At 35.8% G+C, this 25,227-nt stretch overlaps 1 protein-coding gene and 1 long non-coding RNA gene across 9 annotated transcripts in view; one reads left to right on the top strand and one right to left on the bottom strand.

The window, feature by feature from the left end:
* Positions 1-25,227, bottom strand: part of LOC140696380 (uncharacterized) — a 146,979-nt gene that overhangs the window by 60,237 nt on the left and 61,515 nt on the right. For 5 of the 7 annotated variants that reach the window (XR_012072621.1, XR_012072620.1, XR_012072624.1 and 2 more), the window contains one exon: positions 14,664-14,741. This is a non-coding gene — a long non-coding RNA (uncharacterized lncRNA). Of the gene's footprint in view, positions 1-734; positions 894-14,663; positions 14,742-25,227 lie in introns of all 7 variants that reach the window. The other 2 variants (XR_012072626.1, XR_012072623.1) reach the window with 2 other exon arrangements.
* The window catches only part of FIGN (fidgetin, microtubule severing factor), a 167,394-nt gene that overhangs the window by 127,186 nt on the left and 14,981 nt on the right, over positions 1-25,227 (top strand). The gene's annotated exons all lie outside the window — the stretch shown is intronic.

Below are 25,227 nucleotides of genomic sequence, written 5' to 3'. Positions count from 1 at the left end.
AAGTCTGGCTTGAATTAAGTCCTTTAAAATTGGCATTTTAGAAACCTCTTGGACAACCCTGAATATCTTAACACTAACAATAACATGGTTTGGTGTTGTATATCATAAATATGTTTGCCTACAATATAATGACTTGCTATCAAAAATCTTCTCTCCTAAATAAAATGAATTGAGCTTAGAGGCGCTGCCAATATTGTAGATGTTTGAGTCACAGAGTGGCCACCAGCAGAGTATCAACAATGTAAACCTTCTCTAGTAAAGGTTAGCTCTCCTTTTTGAAAGCATTACATTACTTATTGCATAAAGAACATAAAAATTGGCAAAAATATTTAAGGTCCCTTGCCAGGCAACCCCACAACTAGGTCACCCGTCTTCAATCACAATGCATCTCCCAAATCACGGATTTTTCAAAAGCATTTGAACAACAGAACTTTTTGTTTTCAAACTAAGTCAAACTCAGAACCCCAAACTATAAAATGAATAAAAGCAATGAAAGGACAACTTTAAGTCTTTAGCATTTGCCAGAAAATACTTAATTGCAGCATCTGTAAAACATCTTTTGTTGGGTTGGTGCAGACCCCTGGGTTCCCACTGAGCCCAATTTGAAAATCACCAGGCTGTCCACAGGGCTTAGAGCTCTTTAGAGCAGAAACTATTCCTTTAGTTCTGTACAAAGTCACAATGGTGCAAGGAATTCAGCTAAGTAAAAGCTTCCGCATTGAGAATTTACTTACTCAGCTACCCCAAACATCAGACTTTATGTTAGAAGGTATATGCACTTTGTCTGTAGGAAAGTCCTGCAAGCTCTCACTTAGAAGCCATCTTCTTTTTTCACAAAGATCATAAAAGCTTGGTTGTCTACTTTTCCATGTCTACAAGAGACAAGAGACAGCCTAACAGCAAGAGAAAAACAGAAAATCTATAAAAATCAGAAAGAGGAACTAAAATTTACCATGGCATTTTGGGATCATTTTAATGAAGAATCAAATAATCCTACATGTCTCCAAGTACACATTATAGCCTATTGCAGTCACAGTATAGACTTCTTTAGTAATAATGATGCTTAGTCATTAAAAAAAGGTTAAATAATGGTACATACATAATATTTTTAAAAGTGTGGATATGCTTAATGAAAGTTTTCATCACAAATTATTAAATATCAAGCCTCTGAGTGTGTCGTTCTTCCCCTTTCTTTCCTCCCTCCCTCTTCACAGCCTGTAGGGTGTAATGAAATGAGCACATCAAGGCTGTGAAATCAAATCTGTGTTCAACTTCTGGCTCTTTCACTTTTTAGCTCCATGACCTTGGGCAATAATGTTACTCAAATTCTCTTTGTCACTGTAGTGATAAAGTTTAATGAGATAAGTGATGGGCAAATTAGTTAGTATTTAATAAATGTTTTTCTCTCATGCTCATCAAGGATAAGCTCCAGTTACTTACACTTTATAATCTGAATTTCCTCTTGTAAACTCACTATTCATGCCATATTACTCTTAGCTTCAGTTTTGATTATCTATTGCTGCTTAATGAATCACCCCAAAACTTAGTAGCTTATGATAATAACAGGTTATTATTTCTCTTGATTAGGTGGGTTGACTGGGTACAGAAGAGCAGTTCTTTAAGGTTACAGTCATGGCAGGACTCATGTACTAGAATGTCCTTTATGGTCACTCGAATGTCTGGTACCTTGGTGGGGCTGCAGGGGGGCTAAGTTCAGCTGCGACACTGAATGGCTGGGCTTCTCTCTGCCTTAGTCTCAGGACCCCTTCCTCTTGGTGTGGCCCTCCCATGTGGCCTCCCAAACAGGGTGGCAGACCTCCTACATTAAGGATCAGACCTCCCAAAAGCTCATGACTAGATGATGCTCAGTCCTTCTGCTACATTCTACTGGGGAAAGGGAATCAGGGTGTGACTCAATTCACTGTGGGCAGGGACTAAAGAAAGGCTGGGAAGTGTGTTTCCTTGGAGGCCGTTTTGGAAACTAGGCACCACAGTGTTAATTTTCTAATTCTTCCCTGACTTGTCCCCATGACCCAGGTAGTGTACTTCAGAGGTAGAGGAGAGTCCTTTTTATAATTCTGCTTTAATTTGGAAGCAAAGAATACTGGACAATTTTATGTGTACCAACATATGAGATGATTGCCTTTGGTCTAGTTTTAAAACACTTTTTGTTCTAATGTTGATGAACAGAGCAGCCCAGTAAGAATGCACCTGAAGTTAAATACAGTATATTTTATATAGGATTTTCTTTAAAAAAAAAAAGCCTACCAATTTAGTGTTATCACCAAATTACACCAAACATTGATGAGGTTAGTTATAAATTAAGCCGTGGTTCTTTTAAAATGAAATTCACTTTCTCACATTATTTTCATAAATAGAGTTCCACACTAAGAGTTGTTACAGCAAAAAGAATGGGAATTATTTTACAGTTAAACTCAAAACAAAAATGTTTAGGGTGTGGGAACACTGAAGATTGATTACTGTTGATTTCCTGAATTGAGTTATTTATTTTGTCTAGATTGTGTAATTTTTGATGTACCAAATAAAAGGTACATATGTCTTTAGTCCTTCCACAAACTTATAAAGCATTGGCTCAATATTTCTGAGTGAAAGGCCTCTGAGAATCAGATGTACCCTCTTTCCAGAAAATGCACACATGCTCTAAATTTTGCATACAGTATTAAGGGTTTACAGATACAGTTAGATGCTTCCATGAATCCCAGGTTAAGACCCCCATGTTGTAGAGGTCATTAAATCCTTACTGACAGGAAAAAGATAAGTTTCTCTTGATATTTTATTTCCCAGGGCAAGGCTTAGCTAATGGTTTAAAAAGAAAAGTGCCTCTTCCAACCCTTTAGACAATAGCCATTGCTTTGAAAAGTGCGTCTTTCAACCATTTAGACAATAGCCATCGCTTTGAGTGTATTAAGATGATTCTACCCATTCCATTCTAACCATCCTACTTGGAGGTAAGAGTTGGGGTGGGGATGGAAGCCAAAATCTAAAAAATAACCACCAAAAACAAAATTAAAGAGTTGAACTCTAATTCACCTCTGCTTTTGACGGTTTGGAGCTTCTTAAGGTTTGTGGAAGGAGCAGGGGGATTTGGGTTTCAGTACTGCTTTGAGGTACAGCTCAGACAAGTACTGGCTCTTTGACCTTGGGCAAATCATTTGACCCACACTGCCTCTTTCCTGCCTGTGCCTGTGTGTGCACACGTGCATGTGTGTCTGTGTGTGTGTCTCTCGCACTTTCTCTCGCTTTTGCACCCACTCATCTCTGTCACACTTTCTTGTCTCCTGCCCTCTGTCTCTCAGCTTCCCACATTCCTTCTCTCTCTGGCAGGCTCTCTGCATGTCTGTCTTCCACTGTGTCTCCTTTTTACGTATCTACATATATGCCTCTGACGTAAAATATTCCTGTGTTCCTCACAGACAACTGGCAACAATCAAATGAGTCAAATGCGTTTGAAGTATGCTATAAGTTTCACAGTGCAAATTTATATATATGGTTGTTCTTATAAGATTTGTCCCTGAAAAATAATCGGGTTATAGTGGAAAAACACAGAACTGGGAGTCAGGAGCCTTAGGTTTTAGTTTCACTCCTTCACTAACTTGCTGTGTGATCTGAGACCAGACAGTAAACCTCTTGGAGTCTGTTTCTTTGGGAATGGCGAGCAAGGGTAACAGTAGGTGAGCTATGGAACCTTTTTCAAGCTGTTTTTCTTTCTGTTTTCATCTCTAATCTAGTGGAGTGGGGAGAGGTGAGGTTCTCCTTACTTTGGTCTTATTATGATACAGTTCTTAGGTGTTTTGCTGCCAATAGATTATAGGTGCCTAATTAATGGCAGAGATGACCCCTCTCTGCCTCTACAGCTGGTCTCATGGGAGAGTTACCTGAGAGAACTGGACACCTCACATTGTTTACTTTTCACAGCCGTCAAAATAACAGCTTTAAAAAGCATTTGCCGATTACATTCCTCTGGGGCAAACTTTCCTGATGTTTCTACTTCATTTTAATTGTGGAAGGAGGACTTCTCTGACTAATCTGTTTGATATACTGAATTCCCCCAAAACAGAGGGGGCCTTTGTTCCAGCACTTTGGCAAATTGGCTTTCACCATTCTGTAACCTCTAGTGCTTTTATGTTGTTAAGTTGGAAAGCTTTCTGTGTTCTTATTGCTAGGTTGGTGTTGTCTGGGACACGTGTATCTCTACCAAAAGCAAACCCGGCTCCTATAATTGTGGCAATGTTTACTTCTTTCCATCAGTGGATCTGCTCTCTTTTCTGAAGTAATCACTATAATTACACTTCCTCAATGAGTTGCGTTCTATTGTGTCACTGGGCCTATCTGCTAAACATCACTGTGTTTTTCTTATCTGAGTGCTCTCAAATGGGGAAAGTGAGATGTGTTGGCAGGCCACCTTCAATCAAATTAATGTGAGATCAATGTAATGTCAACAGAGATGGTGGTGGTCCCTATTTATCCTGTTCCAATAGAACGGTACATAAACTGACTTAATGTTTATAATGAAGAGTTTATTTGGCTGAGAGGTACATAGATATGCTAATCTTTAAAGAACAATAATAAAGTTTATTTCCTTACTACACTTTACACTTTATTGTCATTTCACTGAAACATGGTACAGTTGTATTTTTGTTAAAAAAAAAAGAACTAAAATCTTCAGATTTATCATTGTAAAATTCCTGATTTAGCAGGAGGAATGTGACTCTGATGACTTGAAAAGTACAATGTTGGTTATGAACCCTTAATGTCTTTTTGACCTGTTATCTCAGCAAATGTATTCAATGAAATGCACAAACTCTCGAACATTTTATAGTTTAAAGTCTGTTATAACAGCTGAATGACGTATCAGCAATGTCTTACGACACTAAAATACACATTGTAACTTAAGTAAATTTAGTTTTAGTTAACAAAAAGGAGATGCAGTAGAACAAAGTCATTTTTTATATGGTAGCCCTATAATATAGTTGAAGATTTTTGAGTAGAGTCATTCAACTTATATTGCTCCTGGTTTGACAGAATGGCAAAAATTGAATAAGCAAAAAAAGAAACTTTCTTTTACCAAAAGCCATATATTCCAAATTACATATTTATTTTAATACTTTTATGAACAGAAGTGATGTAAAGTAATAATTTTCATCCTTTATTTGTATTAGAAATTGCTACATGACAGTGATCAATTTAAATATGCAAATGCATTCATTCCATGTTCTGGATTTACTAATAATTTATTCTTACAGTTAAAAGGATCACCTCACATGTACAAGGAACTTTTTTCTCCTAATTTACAGAAATTGAAGAATGACTGGCCTGGACATACACTTTCTATTAAATAGATGTTGAGCCCCCATCCCATGTGTCTTTTAGGCATGGATAGTTGTAACTCAGATTTCATATTCCATGCCAACAGTACTTAGTGTGAACAAGCATAATCCTTCTCATAAGGTACTTATCATTTTGTAGACTCGCCTACAAATATAACCATCACACTTACGATGCACTTTTATATGAGAAGATATTCCTGACCTACCAAATGGACCCTTGAAAGACAAACCATTCTTTTCTTCTTTCTTTTTTTTTAATTTGGGGGACCATTCTTAACTTTCAGGCTGCAGACATCACAGTAGTATAATATTTCACTTTCTTTTTGAAACAATACCAAAGTTAAGCATAAAATACAGAAATAGCCCATTAAATTCCTAAATGAAATACATACATCATATTTGCATGAAGAAAAAACTGTGTAACTACAAATGCTTCCCTTTGAAGTAATGGACAGCTTTTACCCGGAAGTGACTGGAGTCACTACAAAAAATTACATTCACATTATCTCTTACCTTTTTATCTTTTAAGAATATAGCAAATGGAGAAAAAAAATATTCTATAAAGATTTTTAAAAAATTTCTCCCTCCAAATCCAAGACCAGTAAATGAGTTTTGTATCTCAAGACATTTTCATAGTTGTGGATCACCAAAGATAAGGACAGTAACCAGGCAGAAAATTAGTGATTTCTGTTAATGACTATACTAATAAAATAATAGTGTTGCTGACAATTTATATTTAACTTCAATGTTTTCTGTACTGCATATGGTGACTAGTATTGTAGTAATAGATCGGTTCTTTGAGCTTGCTCATTTACTTCCTTGTATAGTTAATTACAACTATTTTCTCTGAGTCTGCATTATTCTCATATGTTTATTTGCTTTATATCTTTACTTAAGTTTCATTATTTAGAGTAGATTCATCCAAGGAAACTAGTTAAGAAACAGTTGTAGTTAGAGGCCCTGTTTTCTTGTAAGTATAACCAGCTTTACTGTGAGAACCATTACTTCTGGAGCATAAACATGAGCCATTTCCCAGGAAGGGAAACATCTTAGACAACGAAGACCTGCCCCGACACTTGCTGGGATGTAGGGAAGTGAGAGTAAGATAGGAGATGCAGCATCTCAGTGTCAAGATCCAAAGAACCCTCTGCTCACCATGATAAAGCCCAGTGTCACCATGGTTTCGGGGTGAGAATGTGGGAGGGAGAGGTATAAAATCCTCCCCACAAAGTATAATACTGGATTGCCTTCTCCCCTTCTCATTTTCTATACCACTTCTAGCAACTCCACTTCATTTGGCATATCCTAGCACAGTGGGTGTATTCTTCGTATTGCTAGCATATTTCCCTTTGCATGCTACTGCCTACTATTCAAAATGGAGGATGTTTTCCCTATTCTGTTTTGATGTAGAGTGTTCTTGGTTGCTAGTGCCAGCGCCCTTCCTGAATGGGAAACCAAACTCATTTCCTACCGTTATACTACATTCCTTGTGATCTAGGCATATTTCTCTTCTTTCCCTGAACAGTTACCCTATCCTTTCATACCTGCAAAATTTTTGGATGTAGTCTTCCATCTATAGGAATGCCATTCCACTTTTCCATTGTACAAGATTCAGATTTATTTATTCACCTGATATACAATTAATGAGGACCTACCATGGGCCAAGGACTGTGTTAGCTGTTGGTGATATAAAGATGAATTATATTCAGTACCTGCCTTTGCAAACTTAGAGTTCTGGTAGATCTATAACCAATTCTATCACGCCTTATTAGGTGCTCCTTCATCTGAGTACCCATAGTGTTTTTAGGTTGTAGGTTGCCTTAGATATGGCGTATATACATTCTCCTACTTTCTTACTTCTCTATTTCCTAAAGTAAGTTTCTTAGTATAACATTTTAGAGATAAAGAAGGCCTTAGGGGTAATCTAAGCTAACTATATTTGTAGATGAGAAGACAAGTGATCAAAGTGCTAAGTGAACACAACTAATTATTAGAGCTGGGACTAATTACCCAGACTTCTTTACCGCCAAGACTAGCATTGTTGTCATTGTCCCACAGGGTTTACAATATTTCTGGAAGCTTCTGGGAAGCAGTCATTACTTCTGTTGAATCACTACGATGCCAGTCATCAGTATCAGCCTAGGCTAACAGTGTGTGAAACTATACCATAATGGCTGGAGAGTAAATGTACTTTGAGAAAGTAACTCTCAATTGGTATTTTACATGCTGGGCGTCATGACTCAGCCATTCCCAAGTGACCTAACCCAGAGTATTCTATAGGGGCAGAAAAAGAATTTTTCTTTCACATAAAATGACAACTAAATGAGTCTATCAGATTAAGTTGATACACGATTATACCATAACAGATTAATACTGCAGTTTTGACAGACAAGTGTTCTTTACTACAGGAATGTCATAATGCATTAACAACGAATTCTGTTGGAAATCTTTGAAGCCTGGTCTAAAGAACATACATTCTATAAACACAAGGACCTCAGACTTATTTATAAGATTTTAAGTAAAAAATGAGTATTAAACTCATCCCTAATTGTTACTAACACAGGTCATATTATAATTCTAAGGAGAATATTTTGTATACACTGAAACTGATTTACTCTTTAAGGGCGCCACCCATTGGATTTGCTGCCATTGCAATCCTATTTGGCTTTTCCTCATCAAATTTCCAACTCCTTTGCCTTTGGAGGACTATCTTTGAAATTATGCTCATGTTCCAGTATGTGAATTTTTCATTTTCTGAAAAGGTGCAAGGCAGCCAGCATTGTACAATGGAAAGCCCTCTAGGTTGGTGGAGAGGTCTAGGTTCTAATCCTGGCTACACTGCACCTGAGCCTCAAGAGCTCTGGGCATCAGGCCCCTCGGCTGTAAGATGAGGGGGCTGAACTAATAGCCTGCAAAGCGCCTTCAAGCTGTGCGATTCAGTGATACAAGACTGGAGCTCTGACGGTTAATTTTTCCATTGATAGTCTGAGATTCTGCTTTAGGAATCCCTGACTCTGAAATAAGTCAAATACAAAAATCAGAATGATTAAGTTACCACAGATACTCTCTTTAAATAACTTTAAACTGCACAATCTTAGCTTTTCAAAATGGAGTTTGAGGGAAATTCACTGCCAGAGAACTCTTAATTATCATGCATCGTATTAGCAGCCACAGCAGCCTACTGCCACCATTAACATACACTGTAGTTAGTGAACTTCATTGGTGAGTGCTCCAAGTTTCAGGAAGCCCTCAAGAGAGCCCAGGTAAAGCCCTGCTTAGCAGGTTTAATGTGAAGAGTTGGTGTCACCCTAATCAGCTGCCTCTGACTGAGTAAACATGGTTCCGTCTGTGCTGTCCCTCCCAGGCTGGCTGTGGGTTTCCGGCCCACTGAGCACTTGATGCCAAACAGTCTGTTAAGGGACAAGGAAGAGACTCTTTGGGGATCCTTGGTATTTATCACTATTTAGGAGACTAGAGGTTCAAAGGACCAGGAATGATAGTTACCAGTTTTATTCTAAATATTTGATCAAGCACATGTTGAAGAATTTTCCTTTGCTTTTTGTCTTCAGCATAAGATGACACTCCTATTCTGCTCAGGTATATTTGTTAAACCCCATCTTTCGTGTAATTAAATATATAGTTCAGAGACCTAGCATTAGAATCAAAACAGTTGGATTTTTTTTTTCTCCCTAAGCCAACAGGTCTTAACAAACTTACTAACAAACTCTGGAATGAAAGAGAGATGTTCCTTACATAAGAAACTCCATTTCCAGAGAAATGAATCAAATTGCTTTTTAAGCAGAGACGTTTAAAAGCGTAAAAGATACTTAAAATCTGTTGTTGCAAATGATTATTTGTTTCCCGAGCAGAAATGTATAAATAAAAACAAATGAAGTCTAAATGTAGAAATACATGTGTAGACATACACACATAAGTATATATATATGTATATATTAGGGAGGTGTAGTGGCGGGGTAAAGGGTGTGCTGGAGAAAGAAAATGATGAATAATCCATGGACATTTCATTTTCATCAGATTGATTAGGAATAGACTGTATCGTCTCATTCTCGCATTCGTGTTACATAGTCATGAGAGTGTTCCTTAGTTCACTGTGAAATTTTCCAGTTCAGTATTTTCTCTATCTGTTGTAACTTGATTAAACATATTAATTATTTCATCATTTTAAACAATAGTTTACTATTATGTAATGATGTGCTAATTCTAAAGCAGATGGAAATTTTCTCCAAAAGCTTTTGTTTTAATAGTGCATGTAAGGGTAATATGAAATTTAGAAAAGACAACTTTTATTGGTTGAAAAATAATTGATTTTGTACTTAAAAAATAATGCCCTTTAGATTTTGTTGGTGTTGTTGCTGTTGTTCATGGTGTAACTGTTTCCTACTTCTTTTCAATGTATCTGTGCTCACTCCCCACTGAAGAAAGTAATGGAATTTTCAGGGCTCTCTTGAAAATGCACACTGAAACATTTTGTTAAAGGAACTATATCTGGACTGTTGGCCCCACAGCACTGTAAGAAGTGTTAATTGTGGCAACTGAATCTGAATTTTTTTCCTTGTAAAGGTCTGAGAGAACATGTACATTTGCCACGTGTGACCTATAATGCCCATACTGATATGTAGCCTTTAAAGTCATATGCACAACAGAGCCTGCATTATAACTGTAACATGTGCATCAGGGAAGTGGTCTTGCTTGAACATTTTTTAAATTTTTTCTGGCACCTGTCAGTGATATCACTGAAATAATTAAGTAAAAGGGCTTTTTTTTTTTAAGTATCGAAAATTTTAAGTGTAGAAAAAAGTTTTGAGAACTAAGCCAGCTATAAGAAATGATGCAAAATCATATTTTCAGGATATAAAGCCATTTCTAGTTAGTTCCTATAATTTTTTTCAGGTCAAGAGCATTGAAAAATAAAATAAACATTGTATCTTTCACTTTGAATGTGCTTATTTTTTTCTTTTTGTTACATAAATTCTATTTGGCTATTTTTAGTAACAAGCAAAAAACATTAATTTTAAATAAGGATCTGTAAAAATTCTGTATTTATTGGGATCTGTAAAAAATCAGTTTTGCTTACTGGAGGGGTATAATGCTGTTTAATATACTTTTCTCTTTGCAATTAAATTAGATTTTATTTTAGGGGAGAAAACTCATAAAGGAAACAGCCTTGGAGATGTAATATGCTCTAGCATATTTAAATAATTAGACTTCTGTCTCATTGAAATGTATGTGCTCTAGGTTTGATAGTGATAAAAGCATGAATATTAGTATGATTAGGAAATTACAGCATGTCACAGCATAATTGATTGATTGATAGCTGAATGAAAACTCACCATAAAGCATGTGAAAATAAATGCGTGTTGTGCAGTTACTGAAGCAGAATTTTTGCATCTGCCCAGTTGCAAGATTAGTAACTGAAATGCTCATCTTCCAAACAAAATGGAATTGATAATTTTTTTTTCCTTTCGCTTGTGTCTGTGTATGCTTTCATTATAATCCTGGCAGGGGAAAGAATAAGAGGATTCAAAATGCTTAGTGCTGAATTCGGTATTTAATTATTCCTCAGGACTCATCAAATGGACACCACATTACTAATTGACCCTATGAGCAATTAGTGTTTTGGAATTTACCTTTCAGAGGCTTAAGTTTTAAATGTAAAGCTCCACTAACATAAGAGTTAATACTCTCTTACTTGTCTCTGGAGAGTTGAATTTCCCAAACATTTAAATTATCATTAATTTTTAAAAAGCATTTTGTCATTTTTTTCTGCTTGTGTTTTTACTTTTTCATTCTCTGTCTTGATCTTTTAAAGATTCCTGCTCACATAAGACTTCGGTGACACACTAGCATAGAAGGGCTGGAGAAGCGAGGCCACTGCAGGATTCCCTGTTCAAAGCTGAACCAATATTCACCATTGACATATCCATTCATCTGTGCAGGGTCATTGGAAATCCTCTCTCTCTAGTTTTTCCTTCCCTTCAGGGAGCAATGCTTAAAAGAGCAAACCCCTGGTGTGAAGAGATAGGAGAATTCTCAGCACGGCCAATGGTGCCAGGAATCGAATTAAAGTTGTCCATTTGCAGATGACTGTCTGTTGGAGCTCTCAGCACAGAGGCCCTGTGCTTTCTGTTGATGCTTTGTTTACTTGAAATTCTGTCAGTGCCACTTCAATTTAATTTTTTTTAATGGCAAAAGTCGTATCATGCCAAAAATATGCCAGGAGGGTGAAAACACTAAGATATCTGTTGCTCTGTAGAGTTACAGCATTTTATTGGATTCCCAAGGCTTGCTCAAGGAAAAATAAAAATTTTAAAGCTTTGTGAGAAAGGATTGTGCTCCACATTGTGGTAGCAAAAAGAAAAAAGTTAAATAATTACTGAATTCACTCCTTTTTTGAGGAGTTGAAAACTTGTCATTTATTCTGCAATTATTGACATTCCCAGATCTATTTTGGCATAAATTACATTTTGATATGACTGAACCTACAATTTTGTTTATTTTCAAATGCATTATCTCTTCTAAGGGAAAGGCACTAAGAAGACATTAGTCGCCGTTAAATCTTTAGATACCAGAAGTCAGCACTGAAGATATTTTCTCCAGTTTGATTTCCTTTGTTATCATAAGAGATGTTACTGTAGTTTAATTTACTGTGCAAAGTTTAAAACTATCAGAATTAGATTTGTGAGGAAAGATTTGAAAACCCCAGGAAGAACATAACCTACTGAGGAGATGAAAGTTGTGAATACATGGTCTCTTTACAAGTCCCAGAGAACTAAAGCATGTTTCAACAATTGTCAGATTTGAGTTTGTAATTGCTACTAGTTGATTATGTTTCTTCTTTCACTTTAATTTCTCTCTGTTTTATTTGCAAATAGTGAAGAGTGCCTGGCACAAAACAGGCCCTCCATAATCCTTATTATTTGAATGAATAAAGGATGTTTAGTATTTCATTTTAAGTTATAATTATTTATTTTGCTCTGTTTTTCTTAGTGATTTTTAAAAATCTGTTTTCCCTTGGCAAATTCTATTTAATGTTATAGTTTATTATATGCCGGAAGCAAGTTTTACATAATCCCTAGGATTGCATTTGGAATAACGTGGGAAATACATTTATCCTAAACATCTACGCCAATTGAAATGACTACTGGATGCAAGTCGTTGTGCAGTAGCTTGTTTGGTCCACCTACATTATAATATCACCCTGGGAAGGCAGGCATATGTAGTTTGAAAAGTAGTGTTGTAGCAAATAGTTTAATCTAAGTGACCTACACAAAAGAGGAAATGTACAATAACAGCCAAGCTTATAAAAAAGCAAGTTGTATTCTAAAGCAACCCAGAAGTGATCCTAACATAACCACAATGAAGAGACTGTGTTGTCATTACAAGAGCAAGCTACTGATTTTATAAGTACCTATTAACTCCTTTAGGTCTTTTAAAAAAAACCCTTATAGCAGGGCTCTTCTAAAAAATGGTAGCCCGTTGCCACTCCCACCCCCCGCAAAAAGCAAACAAACAAACCAACCCATCTCTCTTTCTTTCTATCCATTTCTTATTTTTTTTTTAAACTATGCTAGGGAGCAGTTCCCACTGATGCAATTAGGCCATTCCTTTTCTTTAGTGATCTAGACTTTTCTCAGAAATGTCATATCTGGTTATCCTCAATATAAAATAACCCATAGAGTTACCATGGTGCAACCCTACGTCTTAAATACCAGTCTGTGCCCTCTAACCATTAGTTATCAAGTATCGTTTTAGACCAGTCATGACATAAACTCTCTGTTAACAGAGTTTTACAAATAGATTGCAAATGATACGAATTTAACTCTAAGAAACTTAAAATCGTATTTGTAATGCTTGTTTCTGATACTTGGTTTCCCATACAAAGTGTTTAAACATAAAAATATATGGATTAAGTATTTTGTGGTGATCTTGTCACATGAGCATCTTATTCGGTAGCTCTCATAATATATTCTAATGAAGTCTTGTTTTATTAGATTTTGTGAGGGCTGCATTAATGAATATTATAATTACGAAGTGAATTTGGTATTAACCATACACATACTAGGTACTAATAGAAAATATGTTACTCTGATTTTATAAAAGAGTAATAGGTACTATTTAGGTAAACAGTGAATTCTCCGTGTTTTGTAACAATCTAGTAGGGCAAATTTTATCACTAATTTTAAATTTTCACTTATTTCCTTCTTCCTTTGTAATTTATTGAGTACATACTCTGTGCAAAGTATAGTGAGAGGTGCTGGGAATGTAAGATGAATAAGACAGTCTGAGCCTAGTGACAGAAACTTAGCACATAAACAATTTTGGCACAACAGATTAAGTGCCACAGTTGGTTGAGTGATTCTTTAAAATTCTAGGAATTTACCATAGATGAGTTAAACACTCTCTTCTGAAGTTCCTAAAATATTTTTTGCATGACTATGTGTAACTGGTGATGAGACATTATTCCAATCACTGAGCACTATGCAACATAGCCATCATACTTATTACAAATAATTTTGTTGGAAATGTGCACTGTAGCATCAGTGTTATAAATTCCTAAGATTTTGATATGCACACACGTGCGCGCGCGCGCACACACACACACACACAAATGATAAGTACTGAAAACAGAGTAAAAAGATAACTGACCTCAAAGACATCACAGTCTAGGGAGAAAGCCAAAAGACACAATACAGTTGGCCCAGGAAGGAAGGGATAGGAAAGGATGGTGTGGGGCAGGGGAGGGCATTACAGGCAGAGAGTGCAGCATGTCCAAGGATATGAAGTTTGAGAGAGGCTGGGATGCTTCTTTAAAGTTAGTAGTATGTATGACATGTTCTCAACAATATAAGAACTAGAAACACAATGAAAATTTCAAAGTAAATATTAAAATATTCAAAGGAAACTGCAAACTTTAAATGAAAAATGACTTCAGTAGAGGTAGGTCATCACTACATGATTATAGATAATGGTCACTGTGTATTTGTTTCTGTGTTTTCCATACTTTAAAATAATAAGCTTGATTTTAAAACCAGGGAAACAAAACTCTGTCATTGATTGAATATAGGGTAAGAGAAGAAGAACCAGAATACCTAGAGAGCCATCAGTGATTTTCTTTGCATGTCTTGACAATTTACTCTAGCTGTCTGGAAAAATTATTTTTAATTAAAAAAATGTTTTAAATTAAAAACAGTAAGTTACTGGCAGGGCCAGAAAATAAATTTAAATCTCCTAATCATAAACGAGTAGGGGAAGCATTAGAAAGTATTTCATATTATGCTTCTGAAATCTACTTACCTGTAACTTCCCTCCATTATTTCTCTCTTAGCTCTGTCCCCTGGAACATCAAAGAAGTCCTTCTGGCAGTGACAGTTCCTGGAAAGTAGCATAACATATTAGTTGCTTTCCTCCCATTATCTAATTTAATTCTCAGACAGACTTTCAAGGAAATTGCTACTATTCTTCTAATTCAAAGGTGGGAATACTGACTTAGGAAGGCTCAGTAGTTTGCCTAAGGTCCCACAACTAGTAATTGGAAGTCTAGGGATTTAGCTCTGGGACAGTTCAGTATATGTCCAAATTCAAATCCACCATGGTCAGAATATGACAATACTGACATTTCAATGGGGTTGACCTTTAAGAATTAAAGGTCCTTATTATGGTAAATGATGACTTTTTAAAGGTAGTTCTTCTTGGTAAGAAGAGTGAAAAAAATGTTACAAGGAGTATGAAAAAAAGATTTTGGTAAAACACCTAAAATAAACACTGGATTCCTATTTTGTTCTTGGAACACATGTTCTTTCAAAATGAAGTATTACATCCTATAGCAAATTCTACATTAAGTTGCTTTCATGAGACCCTGTACTGTTTTCTACATTCTATAAGATATAGAGCAATTGGTAGATTCTTACCTAAAATGACCATTTTTTTATGGGTACAAGTTGGTAAGAGGTCCAGAAAATACAGACAGGACTAGAATCATACTAGGTTGTACCTCCTTTTTCTCAGGGATGAGTATCCATGAAAATGGAGATGGACCAGCCCTAGTTTGGAGACTAAGATGGGCTTGTTCAAGAGCTCTACTAGTAAAGGTAGAAGGATTATTATATGGTAAAATATCTTGCTCAATGTTGGCCTAGAAGGCAGAATCAAAGCTGATGTGTCGAAGATACAGATTTTAGTAAAAAGGAGTGGAGTAACCAAACTATTAAAATAAGAATATTCAACTTAAATTCTGGCCCCATTTCTGCCAATTATTAGCTATGTAATAGTAATTTATTGCATACATTATGTCAGTTGGCATTTATAACAATTATGTGGGGTTGACCAATGAGGAATCTTAAATTAAGAGATTGATTTTCAGACTAAGATTGTTGTGATAATGGCTAGGGAAATGTGCATTATATCTTTTGGCTTCTTATATAGTAACTTGTATTGAAAAGCGAAAAATAAAACATAAGCAATGTTTCTTTAATTTTTGAGACTAATAAATTATTGATACAAGTCACTGCAACCATCTTTTGACCCAGGCAAGAAGGGCCTCATGTGTTAGAAAGTCCAGGCTCACCCTCCTCCAGTACTCTCGTGAGGAATCCAGGGGGCTATGAGGATGTGCCCACTTGGAACCTGTGCCCTCCTCTGAGACCATGTGTAGGCATCTGGAGTCCCCTGAGTCCATTTCCTGGACCAATACAGGGCTCTTATCCAGGTCTGTCCTCCCACAGGTGGAAAGTACCCTTAATGTGTGCACTTCTAGACCTAAGATGAGGCCAAGAGGCAACTGGATGGAGGTGGGGGATATGGCAGGAAATGGATGGAGCGTTCATGCATGTTAAGTCCCTTGATGATAGGGAGCAAGAGGAAAAGAACCACAGGTCAGCCTCTCTCATTCTGGAAAAGCTCTGATGATGTAGGAGACAGAAAATTCAACATTTGAACCTAGCCTTCTGGGTGTTTATGAAGATATAATTGTCAAGTAGAAAGAAAAAACCATTTTATTGTTCAGTTTATAACTTTCAAAGTAATTTATTTCTTAGTTTAAAACTTTGCAAAATTAAATATTTGACATATGGTATATTTTAGGGCCTGCATAAAATCTTTCTATATCAGTACAGATAAAGGAATAGATAAATACATAGATATAGATAGACATAGTACCTACTTTGTGTGGCTGCTCTGTCATTGGACATATTGCTATGAACAAGACAGACAAGGGCCCTGCCTTATTCTTAATGGCATGGATTCCTGGTCTCAGAGATTAGTAGGAGATACAGATGAAATAGAAAAATAAAGTGTATGAAAATGCAGTATAAGTAGAGGGTAATATGGAAAATGGTAGAGAGGGAGAGAAGGCAGTGATGTCTGGGGAGTCTTCCTAGGTGAAGTAATGATAATGACAAGAAGAAGAAGTGGGGGGGGGAGGAAAGGAGGGAGGGCGGGAGAGGAAGAGGAGGAAGAAGAAGAAAGCGGAGGAGGAGGAAGAAAAGAATTCTCAAGCTGAGGGTAAGGTGTTTTAACCTAAAATAGACTTTTTAAGGAATCAAGTATCTTACTATCCAAACAAAGACAATTTAGCTTTCTAATTTCTAAATAAGATTGAAATGGATGATAAACTTGGAGATAAAAGTTTACATCATCCATGAATAACCAGATTAGATGTTTTTAATTATTAAAGTACTTTTTGTGCAAATGTATGCTTACATTATATATCACATGATATATAGTAAGCACAGGATACAAAAATACACTAAAATCCAAATCAATCTTAAGAATTAGTTAATAAGGCACAATGCAGTCTTCTGTGACACAAGTGAAACCAGTAGGGGTTGAGATGAGGTGAAATGAATATGAACCGCACATTCCTCTGCTGCGGTTCCTTCTGAACTCAAGATCTGGTTCATACATAGTTGCCTTCTGGAGGACTCTCCTACCACCAAGAACCCAAGTAGTAAAATCAAAGGGAAAAGAGTAAGACCCAAAACCGCAAGGCCTGCAGAATTCTCTGTCACCTAACAATGACTTTATGAAATGAAGAGCACTATGTCTGTGTTGGGGCAGAGAGTAGTGTGAAGGAGACCAGATAACTGACTAATACTGTAGGTACATTTTCTGATTTTTAATGAATCCTAAATGGAATGGATTTTCTTCCCTTGGGGGAGAAACGATAAAGATCCTTTAGGCAATAATCATTTCTTTCCATTTAGCTGCAAATATTTCTTCAAAAGCTGTAAGTCTTCCTGAAATTTAAAAGTCCTATTAAATGTTTCAGTAATAACTAACAGAAACCACCCTTCTTCTAATACAAATCCTTGCTATAACTGGGATGCAGTCTTCAATTAGGCCTGTTTTTCCAGGGCTGTTCTTTCTTGTCGTATATAGCAACAGGACTGTTGTCCACTATGGTTTGCATGTGGTGATTTTCTAATGGTGATGTTGCATTTGCTTTGATCCTCCCACACTCTCCTTCATCCTGTCCCTCTTGGTGACCAGGGTTTGCACCTGCCTGGGAACAGGGGTACAGTCAGTAGACCCTGGAACTGGGTCTACCAACTGGCTTAGAAGAAGACAGAATGGGTAACTGACTCCTAAAGGTGTCTTCTGAGAAACAAAAGGGGATCCAGAGATCAATTATACTCCACCATCTTAAGTTCATTTCCACTCACCTCAAACAAAGAGGTGCCCTCTCCTTTTCCTGCAAATTTGTCTGAAACGTGTGCCTTTGAGTTTGTCGGCTTCTGTTTTCTTGATGACTCTGTTCCATCAGTTCCCACCCATGGCCCTCTGTGCAGTGTTGCATTTTTTAGTTTCCCCCTTTCAGTGATTAATTTCTCCTCAACCTAGAGCAGAGGTTGGCAGGTATTTTCTTTAAAGGGCTAGATGGTAAATATTTTTAGCTTTGTGGGCCATATAATCTCTGTCCCCATCTTCTCAACTCTGCCAGTACTTAGAAAACAGACAGTGCATAAATGAATGAGTGCAACTGCTTTCCAATACTACTTTGTTTACAAAAGATGTCACACTGCATTTGGCCTACTGGCCATAGTTTGCTGAACTCTTGGTCTAGGGTTTTCCCCATATCTCTAAAAAAGAAAATCTCTTGCCTAGATTCTTCTTTGCCCTGTAAACTACTGTTCATCTTATTAAGATGTTTATCAGTGAGAAAAATTCTTTCATGCATGTCACTTTCTCACAATGCATTTCCTCCATAACCCACTCACCATGGCTTCTGGCCCCACCACTCCACTGTTACTGCTCTCATAGATCATCCCTAGCTTACTGCTAATTGCCTATTTTCTTTTGTACGACTTCTCTGATGCCTGTGCTGCAACTGAACACTCTGTCCTTGAAAACCCTTCTTCACGTGTCTTTTGCAACAGCATGTTCTCTCCTCTCTGTTTCTCTTTCTTCTGTGTAAATGCTCTCCCAATCCCCAATGCCTACTCCTTAAATGCTGGTTTAACTCAAGAGCTCCATTCTCATCTCATTCTCTACAACTCTGTCTCTGCTATGCCTTCCATTACCATACTTCAATGATTCCCATATGGTCATGATTCCTAAACATCCTTGTAGAATTCTGATTTCTCCTCCATCGAAAAATGGGAACTTCTAGTGGTCAGTTCATTGGTTGCACAAGCTAAAACCCTTGTTCTCCAAGGAGAGACAAAATGCAACAATTTTGTGTCACAAGATCCAAGTTGCAATTCTGGCTCTGAGGTGGCCTTAGGAAAGTTCCTTAGGTTCATGGAACCTGTTTCATCATATATTAAAAGGAATTTATCCCTTACTAGACTTTTGAGGGATTAAGGGTAATATCCACCACAATCTCTTTATTAACTAAATAGATAGATACCTCACAAATATTTCTATTTTTATGATGATATCCTCTAAAAGTCCCCTTTCTTTTCTTCATTCCTCCAAACCTAACTGGTCAGCACATCCTTTGATTCTACATCTAAAATCTTTCTCAGATTTTTTTTCTTCTTTTTGTTCAAGTTCAGGCCCTGCTTCTAGCCTTCCCCCCTACCCAATCTGTTCTATATATTGTTATTATACATATATTTCTAAAGAACAGATGAGGGTAGCACTTGATGTTGGCATTACGATAAAATCCAAACATTAAAGTCTCTTTGCAAGCTGAATTCAAGCTTCATCTTTACCTCCACCCTACCCTATGCATAGACATACCTCCCTCCTATCTTCTAACTATATCAAGCTACCTTGTTTCCCAAATGTGCCAGTTACACTTAGCTTCATCTGTGATTCTGACTGAGTTTTGTCTCAGGCAGGAAAACTCCTCTCTCTCAATTCTAACTGGTGAAATTCTATTTAGCTTTCAAGTCAATACCTTGACTGTTAACTCCTTTAAAAAGCCACCTTTCCTTACCAGATTCAGCACTAAATATTTTCTTTGGTAAATTACCACTAAAGACAGACTATAAGTTCCATTGGGGCAAGGACCTCTATTTCCTAGCACTTAGGCAGAAGATCTCAAGCTGTAGTGGGCACTCAGATCTTATTAAAGTATGAGTGCCGCTACCATACTTTAAACAGTTTAGCCAACTGTTCCCACTTGTTTTTCCTAGTGACAACAACAAAAGGTCTCATGACTCAGAGATTCAGGGAAGATTGTTTTTAGGATTCTAGTTTTGAGATTTAAAATATATTTTCTCTGTAACCTATTTTCTCATAACTGACAAATTACTTGAAAACAGGAAAAAAGGAGAGAAAACAACTCACTGCCCCACATGCCAGAGCCAAAAGGGAGGTGGAGAGGGGTGCTGGAGTAAGCCTGACTGAAGTTAAGACATAAGCAAAAGAAACTTGAGTTCTTTTTCAGGTTTCATTTTGTTTGCTTGTTTGATTGTTACATGGAAGGATGTTTACTTGAAGCTTTTATAGCTCATAAATAATAAAGTTGAGTAAGGTGCTAAATGATAAAGCTGTTACTAGGTATTGTGGCTCCTTGAAAATTTTAAGGATTAGTGAGCTCTAAATTCTTTTTAAAAATTATTTGCAAGCTTAAGTATATGACTTCTCTGCATGTTTGACCAGTGTCTAAATGGTATGGCCAATACCTGAAGTTTAAAATTCACCTTATCCAAAAAGGCTTACCTGATAATACAGGTCTCCCTGTTACCACTACCATTTTATTATGCCTTATTCCCAAATCTTGTATTTACGTGATAATGTGTTGTCTATTCTCTGCATTAAAATCTTAATCTGTGCATACATCCCTGTTTCCTAGCTTGTTTTTTAAATTAGAAATTAAGACCAAGGCAAATTCTGCCACCCTTCTATAACCAGGGTTAGATCTAGGTAAAATATCTATTTACTAAGTACTCAATTCCAAATTAAATTTATACTTAAAGCTGTATATTCATCATTATGGAAAGTTATTTTGAAAGCTTACCAAAAAATTATTCATATTTATCATTAATATTACTGTCATCATTACTATTATTTGCCATCTTAGAGCATCTTAGATTTTGTAATAAATTTAAGTGTACAAAACATCCATTCTCTTTTATAAAACATTCATAAATTCTGTGATTCACAAATGAAGTTATTCAGGGTTATCATGAGGCATTCCAAAGGCACTGAAAGGGACTCTCTTAGTTTTTATTTTTTTGTTTTTTATCTATGAGTCATTTAAACATGTAAATATAGGTTTCTAGCAGTTTCATGCACTGGCTTTGTCTTTTGTGGTTCTGAATACGAATTCAGTCAAGACTTAAATAAACAGGAAGATATTTTGATCTGAAAGCTGTATGAATTCAAAAGGGAATGAGTTGGTTTCTTCTCTACTTTGTAATGCAAAGAAGTGCATTCCACAAAATCGGATGAAACAAGCCATTAATTTGATAGTCTCAGTTCTCATAGCTCTATTGATTCGGAAAGCTGAAAACAGTTATGGAGGCTTACTGGCTCCAATTAGGAGTTGTGAAGCTTGAGGTTAGAAGAAATGACAGTGTATTGGGAGAGGAATCATTCACTAACAGAATCCTTCTTAACATTTTATCATGAGTGGATATAAACTCTTGGTCTCCTGTTATTTTTGTACTCCTTCATTTACTGATTATCTTTACGGAGTAGTCTCAAAATGTCCAGAATCTCATATCAAAGCTGATTGTGTTATCTTTTGGGTTGCTTTTAGCAAACAAAAGATATTTGTCTTCTCTTGTGAGACATTTCAGGAGAACAAGCTCAAGAGTTTCCTTAGAAGTCTTATTTAGGTGTTCTCAAAAAATACTTTCAATCCCTCCTGTATAATTTCATATACATGGAAATGCCTCAGAATATACTCTATTGATAGATGAATGAATATAGACTCTATAGGTACATACTTATTCAGGCACATGCATCACTTGCAGGGAAATAACTCCTCTCCTGAGAGGCATGTAGCTTTTTTTCTGCCCTTATCAATAAGGAGACTAGCTAACTGCCAGGACCACCTTTAGTGCGTATAAATAATATATATCCACAATACTGTCCTTTAATGTTAAGATCTTAGTAAATAGTGCTACAAAAAGGAAGAAACAAGGAGGAAAATGGTATTCACATTTTTTAAGAACAGTATCTAATGAAGCAGTGTGTTATTCATAGCTGCTATTATGAAAGGCCAACATTTCTTCAAATATTCCTTTCAAAATGTCCATTTTTCTGCATGTTTTAATTAAATGATAGAAATGCAATTTTTTTCCCTCTTGATGATCGCAATATGTTTATATCTGGGGTAAATTCTCATATATAATCAAATGACAGGAAGACTTTTTCTTAGGTGTAGGGATGCTGATGGAGAAAGACTAGAATAGGTAGCATCAATTATCAGTCATAAAGTTCTTGCTTATCATTTGTTAACAAAGCCTCAGTTGAAAAACCTTTTGACCAGCTTGGCACTAGCTAAAAATTTACTGTACAATGAATATAATCCAACTCTAGTAGAAGATGACTGTATTTCCAAGTAGATTTAACATAGAAAAAAATAAGATTATTGTAATAAGTCTAACATCACAGCAACAATTCATGGAGCTTAATTATGACACTACTAAATGTGAAAATCTATTCAGCGCTAGGAACACTTTTCACATTACATTCACGCTAAAGATTGGCTGTTAAGAGCTCATTACTGGTATTTTTCTAAAGAGTGGTTTATTAAACACAGTTACCTAATAAGCATCTTTGGTGGTGCAAATTGCTGAAAACAGTAATGAGTCTGATTAGACTTCATTTCAATTACGACAGCTTGTCTAGCAAAAAAAAATTATACATAAAATATATTTCCTTGATGCTTCAGAATCTGGCTACAAGACACTACAGAGTTTAAAAAATAAAAAGCCACCTCTGTATTTCCTTTCCACAGTTCACTAATGAAGAGAGAATTGTCCAAGTCATCATCCAATTTATACACTGGAAAACTGGATGGACAAAGTGGAGTCACAATCATGTTTGCTTAAAAACGGCAAAGGCTGCCTTGACTAATATGTCTAAATAAGGTCACCTTTAGTTTCTCTCTGCTTTGTTTCCCGCCGCCCCCCACCTCAGGAATATAAAGCTATAAATGAGGTGGAGACTTAAAAATGATTCATTCCTATTTGGTTGGTGGAGGTTATTCTCCAGATTAATAGGCTCACCTTTCAATTATGTTTTACCCATGGATCTTCTCCGTAAAATCATAACAGTACAGGAAGCTGTCGGACTATGCACACTAATTATCAGACTGATACTTTTAAAAAAATATATATGGGGGGAAAATAAAAGCCAATCTTGCATTAATACATCAGAAAGTGTAAAGGAATGTTCGTTAGACACTAAACTTGATTTTGGTATTTTTAAAAAGTATGTTATTTAGCTGCATTTAACAGCTAACCTCCTATTAATTCATGCCTGAATATTACTGCTCAAATTGAAAGAAAAAAATTGTTAATGTAAAAAGCCTTTAAGTGATTAAGCTGTCATTGCTGTCATTCGGGTACTCTAGTAACATTTTAATGCTTCTGAGAGCTATGGCCAGAGATGCAATCCAGCATTTTATGTTGTATTTTCTGAATATATTATTTTTAAAGTATAATATCATTTGACACTGAACCGAATAAAATAATTTCTAAAGTAAAATATGAAAACAATGGCTGGATGTAGAACCATTAAAAAAAAAAAGGAGGAGGGCACAATAAAACATCCTAACCTGAAAAACTTCACAAGTTAGCTAAGTGATCATGTAATGGCCGTAAGACTAAAGTCAAATATAAATGAAATTATAGTATTCTTGTGGGCATTTGGATACTTTCAAAAAGATTTACTTAAAAGGAAACCAGTTACAGTTATGTCAGTTTCAATGAGCAGGAATGTACTTCTAGACCTATGATTCATTAATTCTATGAATTTTCTATTGTGTTTAAGAAAAAAAAAACTTTTGTATATTAAAAAAATTCTACATTTACATTTGCAGTGCTTTTCTAAGTAACTCAATTGTTATATATTTTAATTATTTGTCTTTGAGTGATTTTCTAAACAATTCATCTCAAATGATTCTGTTTTTCTTTTTGAATGTAATTGAGAAAATGTGTCAGTATATAATGATATTGTTATTAGGTTTCCTTTTTGAAAAAAAAATGTACACATATAAACCTAGACCTCCTAGAAAATGAGTACTCACTTAAGAAAATGAGGGTTACAGTATATTTTGAAGTCATAAATAAGATTTTTAAGTTTTATAAGAATGGAAACTTTTTGAGGTATATGACTTGGTTCAAGCCACAAATAATAAATACACAGCTAAAGAAAATGTTAAGTAATGCTTATTACATTCTATAAAAATATGTGTACATGCAAGTTAAGTAATTTAGAATGTGCTTCGGATTCTGAGATTATAAATAATAGAGCTAATAAGAGATCATGTTTAAGGATAAAAACAATTGAAAAAATCTCTTTCCTTCTTTCTCCCATCTTTCCCCATTTTCTTTATATCCTTTCTGCAACTACAGACATAAAACTTACATACAAATATATAAGCACCTAGATTTGATTTTTCTGTGTAACCTATATGTATTATCTGCAGGGTTCTGGTTTTCCTGTTGTTTAGGGATTTGTGTAAATAGGATGCACACAATATGAAGAGGTAGCAGGAAGATCTGACTTACTTTTTTAACAGAAGCAACTAAAACTAGCAAATTTCACACTAAATTTCTTTCAAATTTTTGCTAACTTAAAAATGTGACTGGGAAAATCTTCCTTCTCCTTAAAGTTATTAGCAAATGCTGGAGCTTACCAATAACCAATAACTGAGGACAATAAGAAGTATAAAATTGCAGAACAATTTTGACCATATAGAAGTAAAATCTTTATAGCTTTTAATTCTATTGACATTACTGAGAGTAACTTTTTTAAACTGCTCTATTAGAGAAAAAATAAGCTGTGTTTATTCACAACGAAGACCTGGATCAGAATTAATGTAAAATTATATAAGCAAAAGGAAAGGAATTTGTATTTCACGTGATAAATGCCACTGAATCAACCATTTTATTCAATTCAGCCAAAGCCTAAACTTTTTTTTCTTTTAAACGTAATGGCGTCATCTATCATAACAGTAGATGAAACTACAGCTGAATATTGTCACAGAGAATACAGTCAGGATGAAATCTGAAGAAACAGTTTCTTTGCTTGTGGTCCCTCCTATTGTTAACATTTCCCGGAGGATTACTTTGTTGGGCAGTCCCTCCAGGACAGGAAATGCCATTTTCTCTGAGGATGCTGATATTCTCTCTTCTGCTTCTGTCTCATTATGCAGCATTCTTTGTTTTTACAAATGGAAGAGCCAACAGCGCTAATGACCGGACTGTCATTCACACTGCACTTTTAACAGTGT

The sequence above is a fragment of the Vicugna pacos genome, chromosome 5 (genome assembly GCF_048564905.1).
Source record: "Vicugna pacos chromosome 5, VicPac4, whole genome shotgun sequence".
NCBI classification, from domain to species: Eukaryota; Metazoa; Chordata; class Mammalia; order Artiodactyla; family Camelidae; genus Vicugna; species Vicugna pacos.
The sequence above is the reverse complement of the archived record's forward strand: the minus strand, read 5'-3'. Positions and strand labels throughout refer to the sequence as shown.